General features: G+C 44.4%; 1 protein-coding gene and 1 pseudogene across 1 annotated transcript in view; one reads left to right on the forward strand and one right to left on the reverse strand.

Annotated features, from left to right (window-relative positions):
* CDYL2 (chromodomain Y like 2) overlaps positions 1-17,045 on the forward strand; it is a gene marked incomplete at its 5' end in the record, with an annotated part of 169,327 nt that overhangs the window by 72,285 nt on the left and 79,997 nt on the right. The gene's annotated exons all lie outside the window — the stretch shown is intronic.
* LOC111737649 lies at positions 3,954-4,072 on the reverse strand (annotated as a pseudogene).

Below are 17,045 nucleotides of genomic sequence, written 5' to 3' on the forward strand. Positions count from 1 at the left end.
ATACTTTCCTTTAATTCTTTAGACATGATTTTCTTTAGTTTTTTGAACATCTTTATAACAGTTGTTTTAAAGTTTTTGTATGGTATGTCAAACATCTAGGCCATCTCAAAGACAGTTTCTATTGTCTGTTTTTTTCCCCTGTGTGTTCATCACACCTTCATATTTCTTTGCATGTCTTATATATTTTTTTGTTGTTGAAAACTGGGCATTTCAGATAATATATTGTAGGAAATATGGATACTGATTCTCCCTCTCCACCCCCAACCCGAGTCTGTTGTTGTTTATATTTGGTCATTTATTTATGTGTTTGATGACTAGGCTGAACTAATTCTGTAAAGTCTATTTTCTTTGTAGTGTGTAGCTTCTATGTTCCCGCTCAGCTTTTCTCTCTTGTTTTTATCTTTCAGCTTGGCTTTCTAGGGATTCCCCTTGGATCAACATAAGCCACTTATTGTCAAAAATTGTGCTTATGCACCTTCAGGCAGTTGTATTTTCTCTCTTTACTGTTGGATTTGCATGTGACTTGGAAACTACTTTCACAGTTCAGAGGGCTCACAGTTTTGTCCTGTGCTGGGATGTGGGCTCTGGGCTCTGGGGTGTTCTCTCTCTTGTCGCTCCTGAGCAGGTGCAGCCTTGAGCATATGCACAGTCTTCCAGACCAGCAGGGATGAGTATAATTTTAAGCCTCGTTTCCTAGAGTCATTATAGTTTATTTTTCAGTGAATGTTTGGTCAGAGGTTATGCTTAAACGTGTAGAACCAGTAAGGCCCAGTGCTGATGGATTCTTATGGGGATATGTGTTTAAGTCTGCTCCTCATCCAGCTCTGATTGCTCCCCATGGGTGCTGCATAACATATTTGCCAGGCTTCTGGATTCCTAGGGATGAGTATAATTCCATGAGGGCCCTTCTCGATTGTCCCTTTCTCTGATTTTCTCTATTAAACGTATGACTGGTCTGCCATTTTAAGTATCGCTACTAGCTTCATGAAACTACTAGTCCTCTCTAATTGCCTGCCACCAAGGTCTTCGTTGTTTTCAACAATGTTGTTAGGCATGATCTTCTCCATGCTTTGCTCCAGATGACGTCAGTTCCCTCAGGCATAGCTTTTGGCTAGCCAGCCCTTTCTCTTGGGCAGAACCTCTCCACCACTGCCCCAGTGCAGGAGTTGGGACAGAAGCTCACATCTCCCAGAGTGACACCTCTACCCTATGCATGGGCACTGAAGAAAGGATGTAGACCCTGGTCTTCTCAGCTTGCCACTGCATGCATGTAACTTCTGTTGTACAAGCAATCTGGGTTGGGGAGGTGATTGCAGCCCCCGTATTCATGGCCCGTCAAGGCTTGTGTAGAGTCTTCATCCTATAAATGGAATCTGTGTTGGGGAAGAAATTCCTAGTCCCTTGTCTGTACGCAAGCTTTTTCAACACGGACTTGGTAGAGGGGCTTGGTAGTGGTGGGAAGTGGGCATGAAGACTGAGAGTTTACCTGTCCTAGAGTAGAATTGTAGCTTTAGACTGGGCACTTGGAAGAGAGGGAATGTCCTTAGCTATACCATCTGAAGCAGAGTTTCTGTAACTTAGAGCTGGTCAAACGGATGGGAGCAGGTCATGGATCAAATGCCACGACTCTTACTACCACGACTCTTACTACTACTATTGAAATTTAATAGGTATTGTTTTATAAATGTTTCTCTATTTTCTGTGTACACTTACGACAGTTTCCAGAGATATTAAATGCTAATTTTCTTTTATGATTTTCACCAGTTAAGTGGTAGTTTTGTTGGGTGAGAGGATTTTCTGGGCTTCTCACACAACAGCTGTTATATGGAAGTCCCGCCTCTCCTTATTTATCGTTCTTTAAATTTAAGTAAACTTTTCATTTTAGAACTGTTTTAGATTCACAGAAAATCAGCAAAGTACTACAGAGAGTGTCTGTATATTCCTCACCTAGTTTTCCCTGTTGCTAACATCTTAAGTTACTATAGTACACTGGTCATGACTAAAGATCCACTATTGGTAAATTACTTTTAAACTGTACACTTCATTCAGAATTCATTGGATTTTCCCTAACGACTCTCTTTGCTCCAGGATGTAGGAGATTTGAGGGTTTGGGGGCTAGTCAAGGGAAAAGATACGACAGTGAGATGGGCGTAGTCCACACAAGCTTTATTTGGATGATGCTTTGACAGGTTTGCATGAGGGGTGGCCCTGCATGGCATGAGACTGTCCAGAGGCTATGGTACAGGGTCACTACTCAGAAATGGAGGGGAGAGCGAAGGAACTTCCAGGGGAGAAGGGGCCTGGAGATGGGCCTTATGTATCTAGATGATGTTGCTCAGCAGCCCAGTAGAGTCTCTGGGACAGAGACCTCTGAAGAGCAGCAGGGGCTTGGGGTCTTTATAGTTACAGACTTTATTTAATCTATGACTGTCAGATGTTAGGGGCAGCTTGGTGTGGTATGCCAAGCAAGTAGGCTCTAAGTGGCTAAAAATCTGCTCATTTGGGCTGTGTTTAAAATAACTGAATGTGTAAAATTTTGCGTTTTGCGCCAGTGAGCTTCACAACCTGTTACAAACAATAAACCACCTAGGGGCCAATCTACAGAGGGCATCTGTGCCCCATTTCTAGAAGAGAGGATCCTATCCAGAATAATTACATTTAGTCATCATGTCTTTTTGGCCTCCTCTGATCTGTGACAGTTTCTTAGACACTCAAGCCACTACCTTTGACAGTTTTGAAGAGTACTAGGTAGGTATTTTGTAGAATGTCCCTCAATTTGGGTTCGTCTGATATTTCCCTCTTGATGAGATTGGGTTATGGGCTTTTACAAGGAAGACCCCAGAGGTCACGTGCCATTCTCATCACATAAAAAGGGTACACGTATCAACATGACTTAGCACTGTTGATGCTGACCTTGATCACCTAGCTGAGGTAGTGTCTGTCCAGTTTCTCTGCCGTAAGGGTACTCACCCTCCTCCTTTCACGCTCTGTTCTTTGGAAGCAAGTCACGAAGCTCAGCCTATACTTAAGAATGGGGAGTTAAGCTCCACCTTTTTGAGGGAGAAATAGCTACATTATTTGGAATTGTTATTTGGAAACAATTTGGAATTCTATATGGGAGATATGTCTCTTCTCCCTAGTTTCTTTAGTTCACTAATTTAGGTGATTGGACTCACGGATATTTATTTTATAATTTGGGTTATAATTCATTGTTACATCATTTATTTTGTTTGCTCAAGTTGTTTCAGCTTTGGCCATTGGAAACTTTTTCAGGTTGGCTCCCTTTAACATGCCTGCATTTAAAAAATTTTTATTTTAATGTCACTTTCTTACGTTCTGGTACTACAAGATGCTCCAGGCATTTCTCCAAGGAGCCCTTGTTCCTTTTATTGGAGAATGATATCAGAACCAAGATATGAACCCTAGGCATTATTAATCTTTTTTTCTCTTTGCTTAAGCTAAAAATAGTTGCAGTTTAATTGGGAAAGATGCCTCAGCTGGTCTTTCATTCAATAAATACTTATCGAGTGCCAAGCTCTGTACTTAGGGTCATGTTTTTAGTTATTTAAAACTTGCTCTAAATAGAATTTCACTTTTTTATGCATAGTAATTAGAAATTCATTCACTATTTAATGTTATTTTAGTAAAGGGCTATAATTTAATTGGAGATAGGATTGTACAATTATTGTTTGCTGTGCTAAAACCAGTCCCTTTATTTTACATGCACCTTCATTTCAGTGCTGATTTTAATAACAAATGCTTATTATTGGGAGCAAATATGAGTGAATATTGATTTGAGTCATTAAATGCTCATCAAATAATTTTTTCGATGTTCACGTGGAACATTTCTTTTCTTTTTTTTAAATTTTTTTTTTCAGGCGAGGAAACCCTTGGTTGACCTCACAGATTGCAAGGACCTTGTCAGCTTACAATCCCTTATTTTTTCTTTTTTATGCCTACAGCACCTGGTCTTCCTAGATGGTCTCCCATCCAAATACTAACCAGGCCCAACCCTGCTTAGCTTCCGAGATCAGACAGGATCAGGCTTGTTCAGGGTGGCATGGCCATAGACTGGAACATTTCAAATATACACAAAAATAGAATGTTATACTGCACTTTCAAGGACCCATTAGCCAGTTTCAACAGTTTGAACTCATGGCCAGTCTTAATTCATCTGAACCTGATGTTTTTTTCTGGATTAGCGAATCATTGTGGAACTTAAAGTAAATATCACTGGTTTTTTTTGTGTGTGTGACTCAGACACACACAATGAAAGAAGCTTAAATAAATGCTAAGGAACATTCACAGTTGCCCCTTTTAAGAGCGAATGAATGAGTAGTTGTCCTACTTCAGAAAATGAGAGATACATGCCCCAGCTTATTAGAAGTTTGGGGTAGAGTCACACCAAGAATGTCTTTGACAAGTGAGAATTTAAAAAAAGTCAGGGTTCACTCATCTAGGCCCTAGAACTCAGATCCCAGTCTTCTTGAATAGCAGGGAGTGTGCTCATCACAGAAGCATACCATTCACACTGGGGCTGGTAGACTCACAGGAGCCACATATGCCAAGTATGGGTTCAGGTCAGTCGAACACACCTGTTGCCAGAATTTGTTGTAGACTGCTGGAACTTCTGCGTCTGGTTTAGGACACGGTAATTGAGCCCAATTCCTAGATGTAGAAATGAGAATTTAAAGTTTGTGGACTGAGATTTGCAGACTATAGGATGAGATTCATAGACTCCTTCAGTGACTGTTTCTTGAGCACTACTATGGGCCAGGGGTTTGCTGGGGACAGTAGTGAACGGGATGCACATAGATCCTGCTATGTGGGACTTGCAATTCAAGAGCAAAAGGGGATAGACATTTACTGTGAATCACACAAATTGCTAATTACAATTGAGGTAAGAGTTGTAAGGGGTAGAAAAGAGGGCTAAAAATTATAGGGGTCCCCGATATTGTCTACGGTGTCAGGGAAGATACTCCGAGGAAGTGACATTAAAGTAGGACCTAAATGATGAACTGCAGTTGGTAAGGCAAGGCTCGTGCGTGTGTATATGTGTGTGTGTGTGTGGGGGGGGGGTGTATGGGAATTGGAAATATCCAAGCCCAATATATCCTCAGTATATTACTTAATTAAACCCAGTTCAACCCCAGTGTTGAAGGGGATGATACTCACAAAGGCTCTATAGCGGGAAAGTGCTGAACACGTCTGAGGCAGCACAGCTGCAGTGTGGTACAGGAGTGGAGCAGGTAGACAGGCTCCAGACCATGCTTAAGTCTAGAGGCTGTATCAGGAAGCCTGGATTTTATTTCTAAAACAGTGGGAAACCACCAAAGGGTTTCAAGACAGGGCTTTTCAGAGTTGGCCACCATGTGCAAATGCATTGGTAGAGGTTCAAGGCAGAGGCAGGAAGACCAGGTAGGGGGCTGCAGCCAGGGTCTAGGTGAGAGGGTAAGAGATTTTGTGAGTTGGTGATGCAGAGAAGCGGGTAGATTTAAGATTTAATTCATAGAGTTTTAGTGTAGTGGCTTTCAGAGATTTTTGCCTGTGACCCACCAAAAGAAATATATTTTGCATCGTGGGCTCAATACACAAATATGTGGGCATATATATAATATGTGTGTGAAACAAAAACTTCATAAAACGATGAATGTACTACAGGCAGGGCACACCGATCTATTTTATGTCCTGTCATGCTATGTGTGCTTGTCATGCGTTTGAGGTGGGCGGACACGGGTTATGGGATTTTATGGACCATGCTAAGGAATTGGGATCTTTGTTCTGCATGGAGTGAGGTGTCTCTAAAGTTTTAAAGCAGATTTGTTCTTTGAGAGTAATAACCCTAATAGCATAGAAAAAAGAGCTCTGTGACAGGGACACTAACACATAAATAATTTTTCTAGCTCTCCTTGTTTTCCTCCTTTTTTTCGTTTTTGGCAGGGTTGGCAAACTTTTTTTTTTAATGAAATCTTTATTTTTCCTTGCATATAGTAAAGCAAATACTTCTTACTAACATAAATGTATTTCAGAAATGTGAAACAATGTAAAAGTGCCCAATATTTCAACTCTCACTCCGATTCTGTTAACAACTACAACAGTGCTAAATTTATTAGTGTGCTGAAAACTGTAATGACCCTTACCTGTTCTCAGCACATAAGTGTTTAGTGAGATGGGCAATAAAAGTACTCATAAAGTTCTCTTGTAAATTTTTCAGAGTAGATTAAAATGAGTCATCTAATTTGAATATCAGATTTTCTGTGTTTATTCAAACAGTTATTTACATATTTATTATTACTTTCCTGGTAAAACAGATTGACAATCAATTACGTTCAACATTAAAAGAGTCATCTACATTGTCCTGGTTCAGCTTGTTTTTATGTGTTTATGATTCTGAGTATGTCTCTTACCTTTTAACCTATGTCTACACCTCACTTTTATTACTGTTTGGAGTGTGAAAGTTATGAGCTAATTTATGTTGTGGTTAACAACTACTTCAACTCCCAGTGGATTTAACGAAAAGAGGTCACTTTCTCCTTTGGTCTACATGTCCAGCACCAGGTTCAGGGTCATTGTTTCTTGTGACCACACTCGGGGACCCGGGTTGATGAAGGCACTACCATTTTCTAATATACCATCTCAATCGAGGCTTCAAGGCGTTTGGCAGACTCTTTATGTGGAGAGCCAGAGAGTAAATATTTTCGGCTTTGTGGGTCATTCAGTCTCTGTCCACTACTTAATTCTGCCATTGTGATGGGAAAGTAGCCTCATATAGATAATAGGTAAATAAATGGGCATGGCTTTTTTATCAATAATATTTTATAAAAACAGATAGTAGGCCAGATTTGCAGGCTGTATTTTGCCAACCCCTGACCTGAGGAACAGAGGGGAATAATCTGTGGAATCAATAAGAAGGAGGAGGACTTGAGATAAAGTCAGTGTGCTAGGGGGATGGTGTTTGTCCCACTTGTCCTTCCCTGTGGGGTCACAGCACTGGAGCATGGTGGTCCTTCTCAAGGAAGACCCCGTGAGACCAAGGTGCGTTCTGACACTCAGAGGGTTTACATTTGGGTAGTGTGGGGTGTAGGAACAGTTGGAGTTAAGGTCCTTACTTAGAGAAGTTCCATCTCCCAGCTTCAGATTCAGCCACAGATAGAATGCCAACTGTAAGTCATATGTTTGACTCCGTTCCTCAGGGCTGCAAGACTGAAGCTGCACTTGATACCAGGGCAGGGATTAATTAATACAGTACTCTGGGCAAAGCTCCCTGCAGCCTTTGCCGGGAGAAATAGCTCCTAAGACGAGAAGGTGTGAGATGGCTCTCTGGGGCTGCTTTTCCTCTCCAGGAATTCCTGAACTTACACCACATACCTAAATGCATTTGTAGGCAAACAGTAAGCCTGACGAGGTGCCTGAAACGGGTACTTCGACACACAGGGGCTGTAGAGGATAGATATACAGTGTCCCTACTGCCTTTGGTGGGTACAAGGCCTTTGCCCTGCAGCAGGATGGGTCATGGCACCTGGGCCCTCTTTGTCTTTGCCCTCTCCTCTGCTAATGGAAATCCTCTTGACCCTCCAAAGGCCAAGTCCTAGCTGTTCCCCCCTATGGAGACTGACTCCTCCAGTCAAGAATACTTTGGACTCTCTCAATCCTTTGTACCTTGGAGAGCTGAGAGTGGCTTATATGACAATGGCAAAGATACCCGTCTGCATCCTGGAGCAGGTTATAAGCTCTTAGAACACATGGTCTGTGGTTTATCCATCCTTAGATTCTAGTGCTTAGCCGTGTCCATGGAAGGAACACAGTATTTTGAAGAGCCAGCGTGGTATTTTGCAAAAGTGTAAGTTTTGGAGTTTTGCCAATGACTTCCTCTGTGACCTTGGACAAGTTGTTGGACTTGTATTTGAGCCTCGGTTTCTGCATTTGTAAAATGGGCCCCCAAAAAATCGGTCTTAGGTATATCCTGAAGATTACATATAAAATAAACATGAAGCTTGTGTACCTATGCAATCGTCAACAGCTTCACCATTGTTGACTTGATAAAGCATCTCCTCAAAAGGAGATGGAGAGTGTTTGGGGCATGTGGCTGAGTTCACAGGGAAAATTCTGAAGGTCTGGCACTGCATCTGCTTTCATTAAAGACCTGACACAGCACTAATTATAAGTTATTGTCTGTTGGTTTGCGTACCTCTAAACACTGGAATCACCTGGGGAGCTTTCACATCTCTCCATGCCCAGGCCATACTCGAGACATCAGTAATTTGGGATTTGAGCATGGGTTTTATTCATTTGTTCATTTTTTCATTCATTCATTGCCTTATATTTTTATCAGTAGTTTAAAAAACTCCCCAGGTGATACCAATGCACGGCTGAGATTTAGAACCACTGCACTAAAAGAAATACCACTGTTCATTATATGATGTCTCAGTGCTTTCTTACCACTTGGAATTTTTGTTTTATTTTGTTTACAGAGCCCTTTTAGACATTCCCTCAGCTCCTGAGGTGTTCCCCAGTTACCTTTTCCTCAGGAAGGGTCTCTGCAGGAGCACCGGACCGGACCTGGGCAGTGGCCAGGATTTCTTCTTTGCTCTGCCTAGTGCACAGCCCCTGAGTGTGCGGGGGCCCCTGGACTCGAGTTCAGTGGTAGGGAGGGGCGTAACAGCCGAGTATTCTCTGGGGTGTTGCTTATCTCAGTCCTGGAGAAGCAGGAGGGTGGCCTTGATTTTAGTTCTGTTTATAAAGATGATCGAATGGAAAATGGTGTTTGCGTTTTAGAATCAGTGAAATATGGCGGACTATATGCTAGATGCTAAATCTGCTTAGAAGGATGTGGTCATCAGTGTCTCAGCTTGGCAGTGGCTGCCTGGGCTGTTTGACTCCAGCGGACAAGGAAGAACTTGCAGCTCTAGGAGCAGTTTGGACAGTTGTCATGACACATCCCCCAGTAATCCCTATGGAAGGACGTCCTGTGGGGCAGTTTTTCTCTGCTCAGACTTGCTTGTGCCTTGGGAAAGGGCTCAGCTTCTGAGTCAGTTACGACCGACTCCTTAATTTTTCGGAGCTTCAGCATGCTCACCTGTCAGTTGGGAATGATGGCAGAAGGTACTCCCGAGGATTGTTGTGAGGAGTCAGTAAGTCACCGCAGGTGAGGGTTTGGCAGGAGCCGGGCACGTGGGAACAGCCGGCCAATAGCAGTGATTGCTTTTCTTGATGTTCTCGTCCTGTAGGGGTCATAGTCAATGTGATTTATTTTACTCCCTGTTTGGGCCAGGAGCTGGCTTCACTGAGGGAGGGAGTCCCTAACTGCCTTGGAGGAGGTGACATTTTCCTGGGGTCTTAGAGGAAATGTGCTCACTGTGTTTAGAATCTTTTCAGGATGAGCACATCATCTTTCCGTAGCCACTTCCTTATAATGATATGATGTGGGTTCTCTCTGGTTATTTTAGTCTATTCTCTTATTTAAGAAAAGTTACCTCACTGATGACTCTAAAGAAAGCCTTTCAGCAACCACACACGCTCAATTTCTGAAGTGGTTGGGCTTTCAGGGTTTAATTTTAAACCAGAAACAATATTCCAAGTTGGAGTACCAGGCCAGCCCACTGTAGTCTTCACTCACTAATGCCGCAGAATAATAGTGCTAATCAGAGCAGCGTATCGGCTGCAGCCTACCCTCACTTGTACGTTGGTCCAAGAAGAAAATGCATCCTGAGCCCCAGGTACAAAGGCAGCGACATGCGTTCGTAGCAGCAGCAATTCCCTCAGAAGCCACGTTGAAGGGATGGGCAGATAGTCTTCAGCAAAGCGCCCTCAACAATTGAAGACGTCAGCAGAGCACTCTGTTCCTTGCACTGGTAGAAGAGCGCAGACTCATTGCCGGAGTATTTCCTGTTGGATCAAATGAAAGTGACTGCAAGGTTCATCGGAGGCATTTATGTGTGCGGGTTGTTTTTGCACTGCCTGGTCCTTGGACGCTGAATGGCGACTGTTCACAAACGTGGCAGGAATGAGCATAAAATCTGCATGAGCAAACCTGGTCCCTGGTTTTTGTCTCCTTGCTTCGTTGGTTTTCTGGCATTAGAGGTTAGGTGACTGTCAGTGGTTTCCAGGTTCCAGCATGGAATCCGGTGTGTCCACAGGGAGGGGAGTGGTTAAGGAGAAATGGAGGGGCATTCCCAGAACTAGCTGAGTGGGTTCACCCCCTTAGTCTGCAAGGATGTTACACAGTTTCAGGGCTTTGGAGAAGACCAGATTCTCTCTCTTCCCACCTTCATTCGTGATCTGCCTCTTTTTACCTACATGTTGTTTTGTTCTATAATTAAAGGCCGGTCGCTTTACAGTGTCAAGGCATGAGAGACAGGGACATTGTTGGGAAAATGCCCCTTAATTAAGATGCAGAGATGCGAGGGGAGGGCTGAGATAGCTAGGAAAGCAGGTGCAGAAGGCGGACCTCAGCCATTTCTTGGTTTCCCTTGGGCTGATTCTTTTGTCATAATCTCTGCATAGACAGACACAAACTGTGAGCAAGGTGCTTCCTGTCCTCCATGGCTGAACAGCGTGAAGCTCATCTGGGACGGCCTCCTGGTTTCCTGTCACTACGTCTGAGCTCCTACGAGAGAATTGCTTTTCTTAGTGCTCTTGTCCTGCAGGGGTCGTACTTATTGTGATTCTGAACAATTGGGGTCCCAGGTGACCTTGTTTTCCTCCAGACAGCCTGGGGTACAGATGCTTGTTTGTCTCAATTTTGAGTTATTGGCTGGTCCCTATGTTGAAAGAGCAGGAACTGCCTGCAGAGCTAAAAAACAATGCAGTAATCTCAAAATTTAGTGCATATGAGTGACTAGTGGTCTTGCTCAAATGAAGACTCATAGACCCTATTCATAGATGATGACATAGAAAATTAAAAGGAAGATCACAACGATCTTGGCTTATGTCAAACCCCTACTCTGTGCTGAGTATAATCATTTTAATATAACAACCCATGAGCCATTCTTATTCCTAGTCCCATTTACAAATGGGTAAACTGAGGCTCTGAGAAGTCCAATGACTTGTCCAAGGCCACAGAGGCTCCCTCTCCTAACTTCCTTTAGCAGATCTGGGGCAGGGCCCAGGAATCTGCATGTTTATGAATGACCTCAGATGCTGGCTCGAGAGGCATTGCCTTGCACTTCAAGCTCATGGCGAGGCAGGGGCATATCCGTCTTGTTCAAAGCTCTATCTCTGGGACCTAGCCCTAGCCTTGATTGAGACATGACAGGTGCTCAATCAGTACTTACTGAAGGAATGAAAGAGTGTGTTCTCTTCAAAGGAGTCCCTTAGGAGTTCCAGGGGCTCCTACTCAGTTCCCTGGGAGCATTAAGTTATCAAGCCCAGGACTTGTTCCCTGACAACTTTGGTCTCACTGCCAAGAACAATGCTGCCTGGCTTCCTGGTTCTGCTCCTGGAACCCTGCATTGTTTCCTGGCCACAAGTCCTTGCCTCCCTCTCTGTTTCTCTAGGTCCTAGATCCTCCCTTGATCTGGTGAGCACTTTTCTTAGGGACCAGTTTCTGTCTCCAACAAAGGCCTGGCTGCTGGGACCCTCTTACCTGGGCAGGCTTTCCCTTTGTCACCTGCAGACCCAGTGTTCTAGGTTCACCATCCTGTGACCAACCACCTACTATCTGCTGCTGGTGCTTTGGGTATCAGGCTACACTTGCTAGACTGGACCTCCAGCTAAATCCTTTCCTTGTGGTGGCTAATTCTACTCCTGAGCCTGGCCACCATCCCAGCCTGCCTTGCCTTGGAGCAGTAAGTCAGCTTTGCTCGAATGATCAGATGATATGAGTCTTAGGCACTGAAATATATAGGCTTGGGTTCAACTCCTGGCCCTTAAGTAAGCACTTTAACTTTCAAAACCTCTGTTTCCATGTGTAAATCAGGTATGATGGTCCTGACCTCGCCCTCAGTGGGAGTGATGTGAGGGTTAAATGAAATTGTGTATATAGGGTACTTAGTGTCAGGGTGGCCACGAGGTTATTTATCACTGTTATATCTATTATGTAACAGTTTGCCATCCATCTTTAAACAAGTCTTGAGTTTTACTTGCAGATTATCTTGACAGCAAGTGCTGCACATTGACATATTATTTTAAATTAGGTCCCTCCATTTTGTGCAAAGACGAAACAAAAGCCACTTCTTACTCCCCTTGTGGTCAGGTATAGCAGTAAGAGCATGGGCTTTGCAGACAGTGTTGGGTTTCACACCTGGCTCAGTTGTGTGGCTAACTCATTTAACCCCTCCCAGCCGCAGTTGCTACATCTGTAAAGTGGGGGTAATTGTCTTTCCTGAGTTTCTCGAGATGATTTAGTGCCTGTGCTTGGGAAAACACCTGATGTGAGCCTGACGTCAGAGGCACTTCACACACGCAGGAGTAGCTGGGTACCTTCTGAGCCTCTCTATAAGCATCTCACAGCACTGCTTGGCCTTTCAGGTGAGAAACTTATTGGCAACACACCTGCTCAGTGCACCTGGTTTGCCTCCATGAAACCACGTGGGAAAATTGTTTTACATGCCAGGGAATTTCTAGAATATAATGGAGATCCCTCCACCTCCCATATTGACTTGCATTGATTTTGATTATTTATTTTAATTATGTATTTCCTGTCTGTCTTCTACACATCCCAGCCAGCCCTCAAGATCAGAGACCTCATCCGTCCACTTCACTGCTGCCTGCCCCCAGCAGATCTCACGAATTCTTGTTGTGTCTCAGACAGTGGAGATCTGAGAAGGGATCTGGCTCAATGTCCAGTTTGCCATGGGGATTTTCCTCTTCCTGGCTGGCAAGGATGTGAATCAGCTTCCTTAGATGCTGCCCTGGTGGAATCCTGGAAAGAGGGTGGAGGGCTCTTGATCACCCTGTCTCAGGTTACCTCTCTCTTCACTGACCTTCGTTTGCAGTAGAGGCTGTGCTCAGTGCATTGCCATTGGCGTGTCTTACTTTAGTCCTAGCTGGAAAGCTAGCCCCCTCTGGCCCCATCAAAGTCTTTTTGTAAGATGGAGCCCACCAAAAATAGTGAGGTGGGAAAGAGAACTGGTGATGCTCACAGTCATCACAGATGACACACAGGTAGTCCAGGACTGTGGGTAGGTCATGAAGGTGAATATGCTGGGCATAATCTTGGATAGTGAGAATGGCTAGCCTCCTCACTGTGTCATTTAGGCTATCTCCATCCATCCCTGCATCTGTCTGTCCCTTTATCCATCTATCCACCCACCCATTCATCCATCCAAGAGGTTTTAATTTGAGTGTCTGCTGTATGCTAAGAGCCATGCTAAGTACTGGCATATGATGTGAGCAAAACCAGACACCTACCCTGCTCTTGTGACCTGTGGGTGGGACATTCACTAATCAAAGAGTCCCGTTAAAGGATGTATAATTACAAGGTAATAAATGCTTTGAAGGAAAGCATTAAATGAAGAAATTTTCATGTAGGGAGCCACAGAGGAGGCATCTTTCTGTGGAAGTGATATTTCAGCTGGAATAAGAATAAGGTGCTAACAGTTACTGAGTACTTTTGATGTGCTAGGCCCAGATACGATCATTTGAACTTAATTTATTTATGTTAATGGCCCCATGAAGCAGGAATGATTATTCATCCCCATGAGGAACCGAGACACATAGAGTTTTAGCCCTCTGCCCAGGGGCATAGCAAGTCAGTGGCAGGGCTGGAATTTGAACTCAAGAAGTCTGGCTCAGAACCCACTTCTTCTTGCATCTAAGAAGTGGTAGGAGGTAATTAGGGGAAGAGGGATGGGAAATGAAAGCACCCTCCAGGGTACCAGGGTCAGGCCCTGAGGCGAAGGTCAGGAACATAGATGTTTCCAGAAAGTGGCTGGGAGTATGGAGAGTGAGGGGGAGGTACGAGGGTGATAGAGCGGGAGGTGCTGGCAGATGCCAGACTGTGCAGTGCCTCATAGACCATATTAAGGATGTTATACTTTCTCTGTTGAGAAGTGAGAAGCCACTGAAGAGTTTTAAGAAGGGGTAGGGAGTGGGTGACATGATTATATTTTCATTATGATAGAAATCTCGCTGGAGGCAGCGTGGAGAATGGAGGGAGGAGGCCAGGGCAGTGCGGGGTTTTCCATTTGGAGGTTGCTGTGAGGGGCTGTGGACTGCCCTAGGGTGGTGCCAGTGGAGGACTGTAAGTGTCTTGGGAGGAAATTTAGAAGGTAAAGTTGGTCTTGGATATGAGAGATAAAAATGAAAACCCTCTGGATGTCAAGATAACTACTCTTGGGTAGCTGCCTCCGTCGGCATATCGGTGGTGCTTATGGTCTTCCAAAGCCGTTGGTCCACTGTTGATTATTAAGGGGTCATGACTCTGGGGTCCCACAAGGCTTCCTGTATCCTCAGGCCACTGCCAAGTTACGGGAGTATAGGGTGTGCTCTCGAGTCCTTTCTTCTTTGGGGCCTGAGCCACACACATTTCTTCCTCTCTTTGCTGCCCTGGTTCTTACCAGGTTCAAGGCTCAGACAAAGGTCCCAGTTATGTTTGTACATCATACTTCAGATACACTTGCTTGCATCTCATCTCAGTTGCTCCTCCAGGTGAGTAGGATGTGTCCGTTCGCTTGCATCACCGTAACCACCCCACTCTGTGTCTACTGACGTGTCTATCTGATCCTGAGGGGCGCTTAGCATGTCTGGAGGCTCTGGCTGCCTCCCACTCATTGGGATGGATTGAAACACCATATTGATGCCACTCTGTGGAATCTACCCACTAAAGGAGCTTTATAAACACTTACCTTTCATTTGATCTCTAAAAATGGAGCTTTTGATCAAATGTGAAGGTATCCTGTTTTTGCACTAATTTACCTTTCCCTGCCAGCCTCACGTGAGCCTTAGAGTTAGTTGGATTGAGTTTGGAATGCGGAGATGGTATTTCTTCTCGGCTTCCCAGGTTGGCATCAATGTGAAGTATGCTGAGATTTTATGGACCAGAACAGTTGGCGAAGTGGAGAGGATCAAGGTCAGGGATAGGGTGCTGACTTTATTGAAGTGGCTAGAACTTGTGACAAATCCGAGGAATGATCAGATATGATCTAATGCATGAGACACAGGAACAGACGTATAAATAATGGGCAGCAAACCGGTTGGGCAGCAGCCTCTTGATTTATTTATTTTATTGGCGTTAGGTAATAAGACCTTAAAAAGTATCTACGGATATAGGAGGAAAGGGTCACCTCTGCATTTTGGGACTAACAGGACGGAGCTCAGTGTCAAGGCACAAGCTGAGTGGGGTAGATTTTGGGACAGTGTTTCAGTTTCAGTATTACAATTGATATTGCTGGAAAACAAATCACCTCATAAATTAATGGTGTGAAACAATTTTTTTAATGCTTGTGTATTCTGCGGGTCAGGAATTCAGACAGGGAACTTAGGAATGGCTTGTCTCTGCATCACAGTTTCTGGGCCTCCACTGGGAAGACCTGAAGGCTGTGGCGACTTGATGGCTGGAGCTGGGATCATCTGGAAGCATCATTATTTGCATGTGGTTGATACTGATTATTGGCTGACACCTGAGCTGCCCTGTCAGCTGGAACACCTACATGTGGTCTGTCCACGTGGGCTTGCCTGGGCTGCTGGGTTCCAAGAATGAGTGTCTCAAGAGAACACGGGGGAGATGAATCATGGGACTTTAGGACCTAGCCACAGAAGTCATAGAAGGTCACTTCCACAAATCTGTTGATAGAGGCAAGATGGTGGAGCAAGTGTCAAAGTCTTGGTCATTCCCCATATGACTGTTAAATCTGCGACTGAAGCTAATCAAAGGTTCAGAGGGATCTTTTGAGCTCTGGATTAAGCATCAATGTTTAAATGGAACCTCTTAATAGTAACCCATGGCTATTGCTCCAGTGCATCTGAATGGCTATTGATTTAATTTAAAAATGCTGCCAATCTTCTGAATGTTTGTCTACAAGTAGCAGATGGCAATCTGATCGTCACCTGAATGGGTTCAGAATTTCCTTTTTAATGCACTGTACACACAGCCCCTCTTAGCTTGTTTCCAAACTCCATCTAGCTACACATCCATCCACGTATTTATCCACACTTCTGCTCACCCTTGCACCCATCCAGAGCTCAGTAGATCACGGGCTGTATCCTCAAGGAATGCACTGTCTGGAAGAGATACTCTTGCACAAGTAAGTAGAGTTGCTGGGGGCCATGGAGAGGCTCTTCAACTAAACGTTTTATTAATGAAGCCACACCTGCTGAACTTGGGTGCTGTTGGCTTTCAAAACCCACATGGCCTTCTCCTCTTGTCCTTTTTTGTTAGGTATTGGTAGAAAGCCTGCATTTGCTACCAAGGAGGCCAGTGCCCCTTTGGCTGGGTGTTACTGAGCTTGTGACACCCAGTGGGTACCAAACTGACAGAGCCTTCTGTACATCCTATATAAATCAGATGAAGGGAAACAGATGTGTCTGGTGGCAATTGCATTTTCTTTTAGCCACCTATTTTCCTTTCATCTCAAACCTCTGATCTGCGGCTCAGGGCTGCATTACCATATGCACCTGTTGGGGGTGGGCCCATCCAAGCAGCCCACTCAGGCCTGTGCAGTCCTCCGTCCAGCAGGCCGCTTTTTCCCACGCAGTGGAGGGAGGTGATACGGTTGTCTCCGGGCTGCCGCTTGGGATGGGAGCTTGTCTGTGACTATTCAGTTTTTTGCTGCTGCAGTGAGGCAACAGGGAGACGTGAGGGGCTTGCGGTCACATAGGGGAGCCAGCAACCCACATCTTCATGATGCTGACGAATGCACCAGAGAGAATTTCAAAGGGAGACAAAGGACACCAGGCAGCGATAATTTATGCCAGTGGTTTTATGCACAGACACCAGGTGATCCAGTGGTTACTTTTCAGGGACTTTTTGAATGTTATTTTAAGACAGACACAAAATTAATTGCATTCCGTTGAATCACAATAAGCAGCGGTTTGCATTTTTCCTTCTTTTAAGTGGAAAGAACAGTTCTTAGCGCTCACTCTCTCCTTTGCTTCCCAACCACACC

The sequence above is a fragment of the Pteropus vampyrus genome, unplaced genomic scaffold, assembly GCF_000151845.1.
Source record: "Pteropus vampyrus isolate Shadow unplaced genomic scaffold, Pvam_2.0 Scaffold29, whole genome shotgun sequence".
Taxonomy (NCBI): Eukaryota; Metazoa; Chordata; class Mammalia; order Chiroptera; family Pteropodidae; genus Pteropus; species Pteropus vampyrus.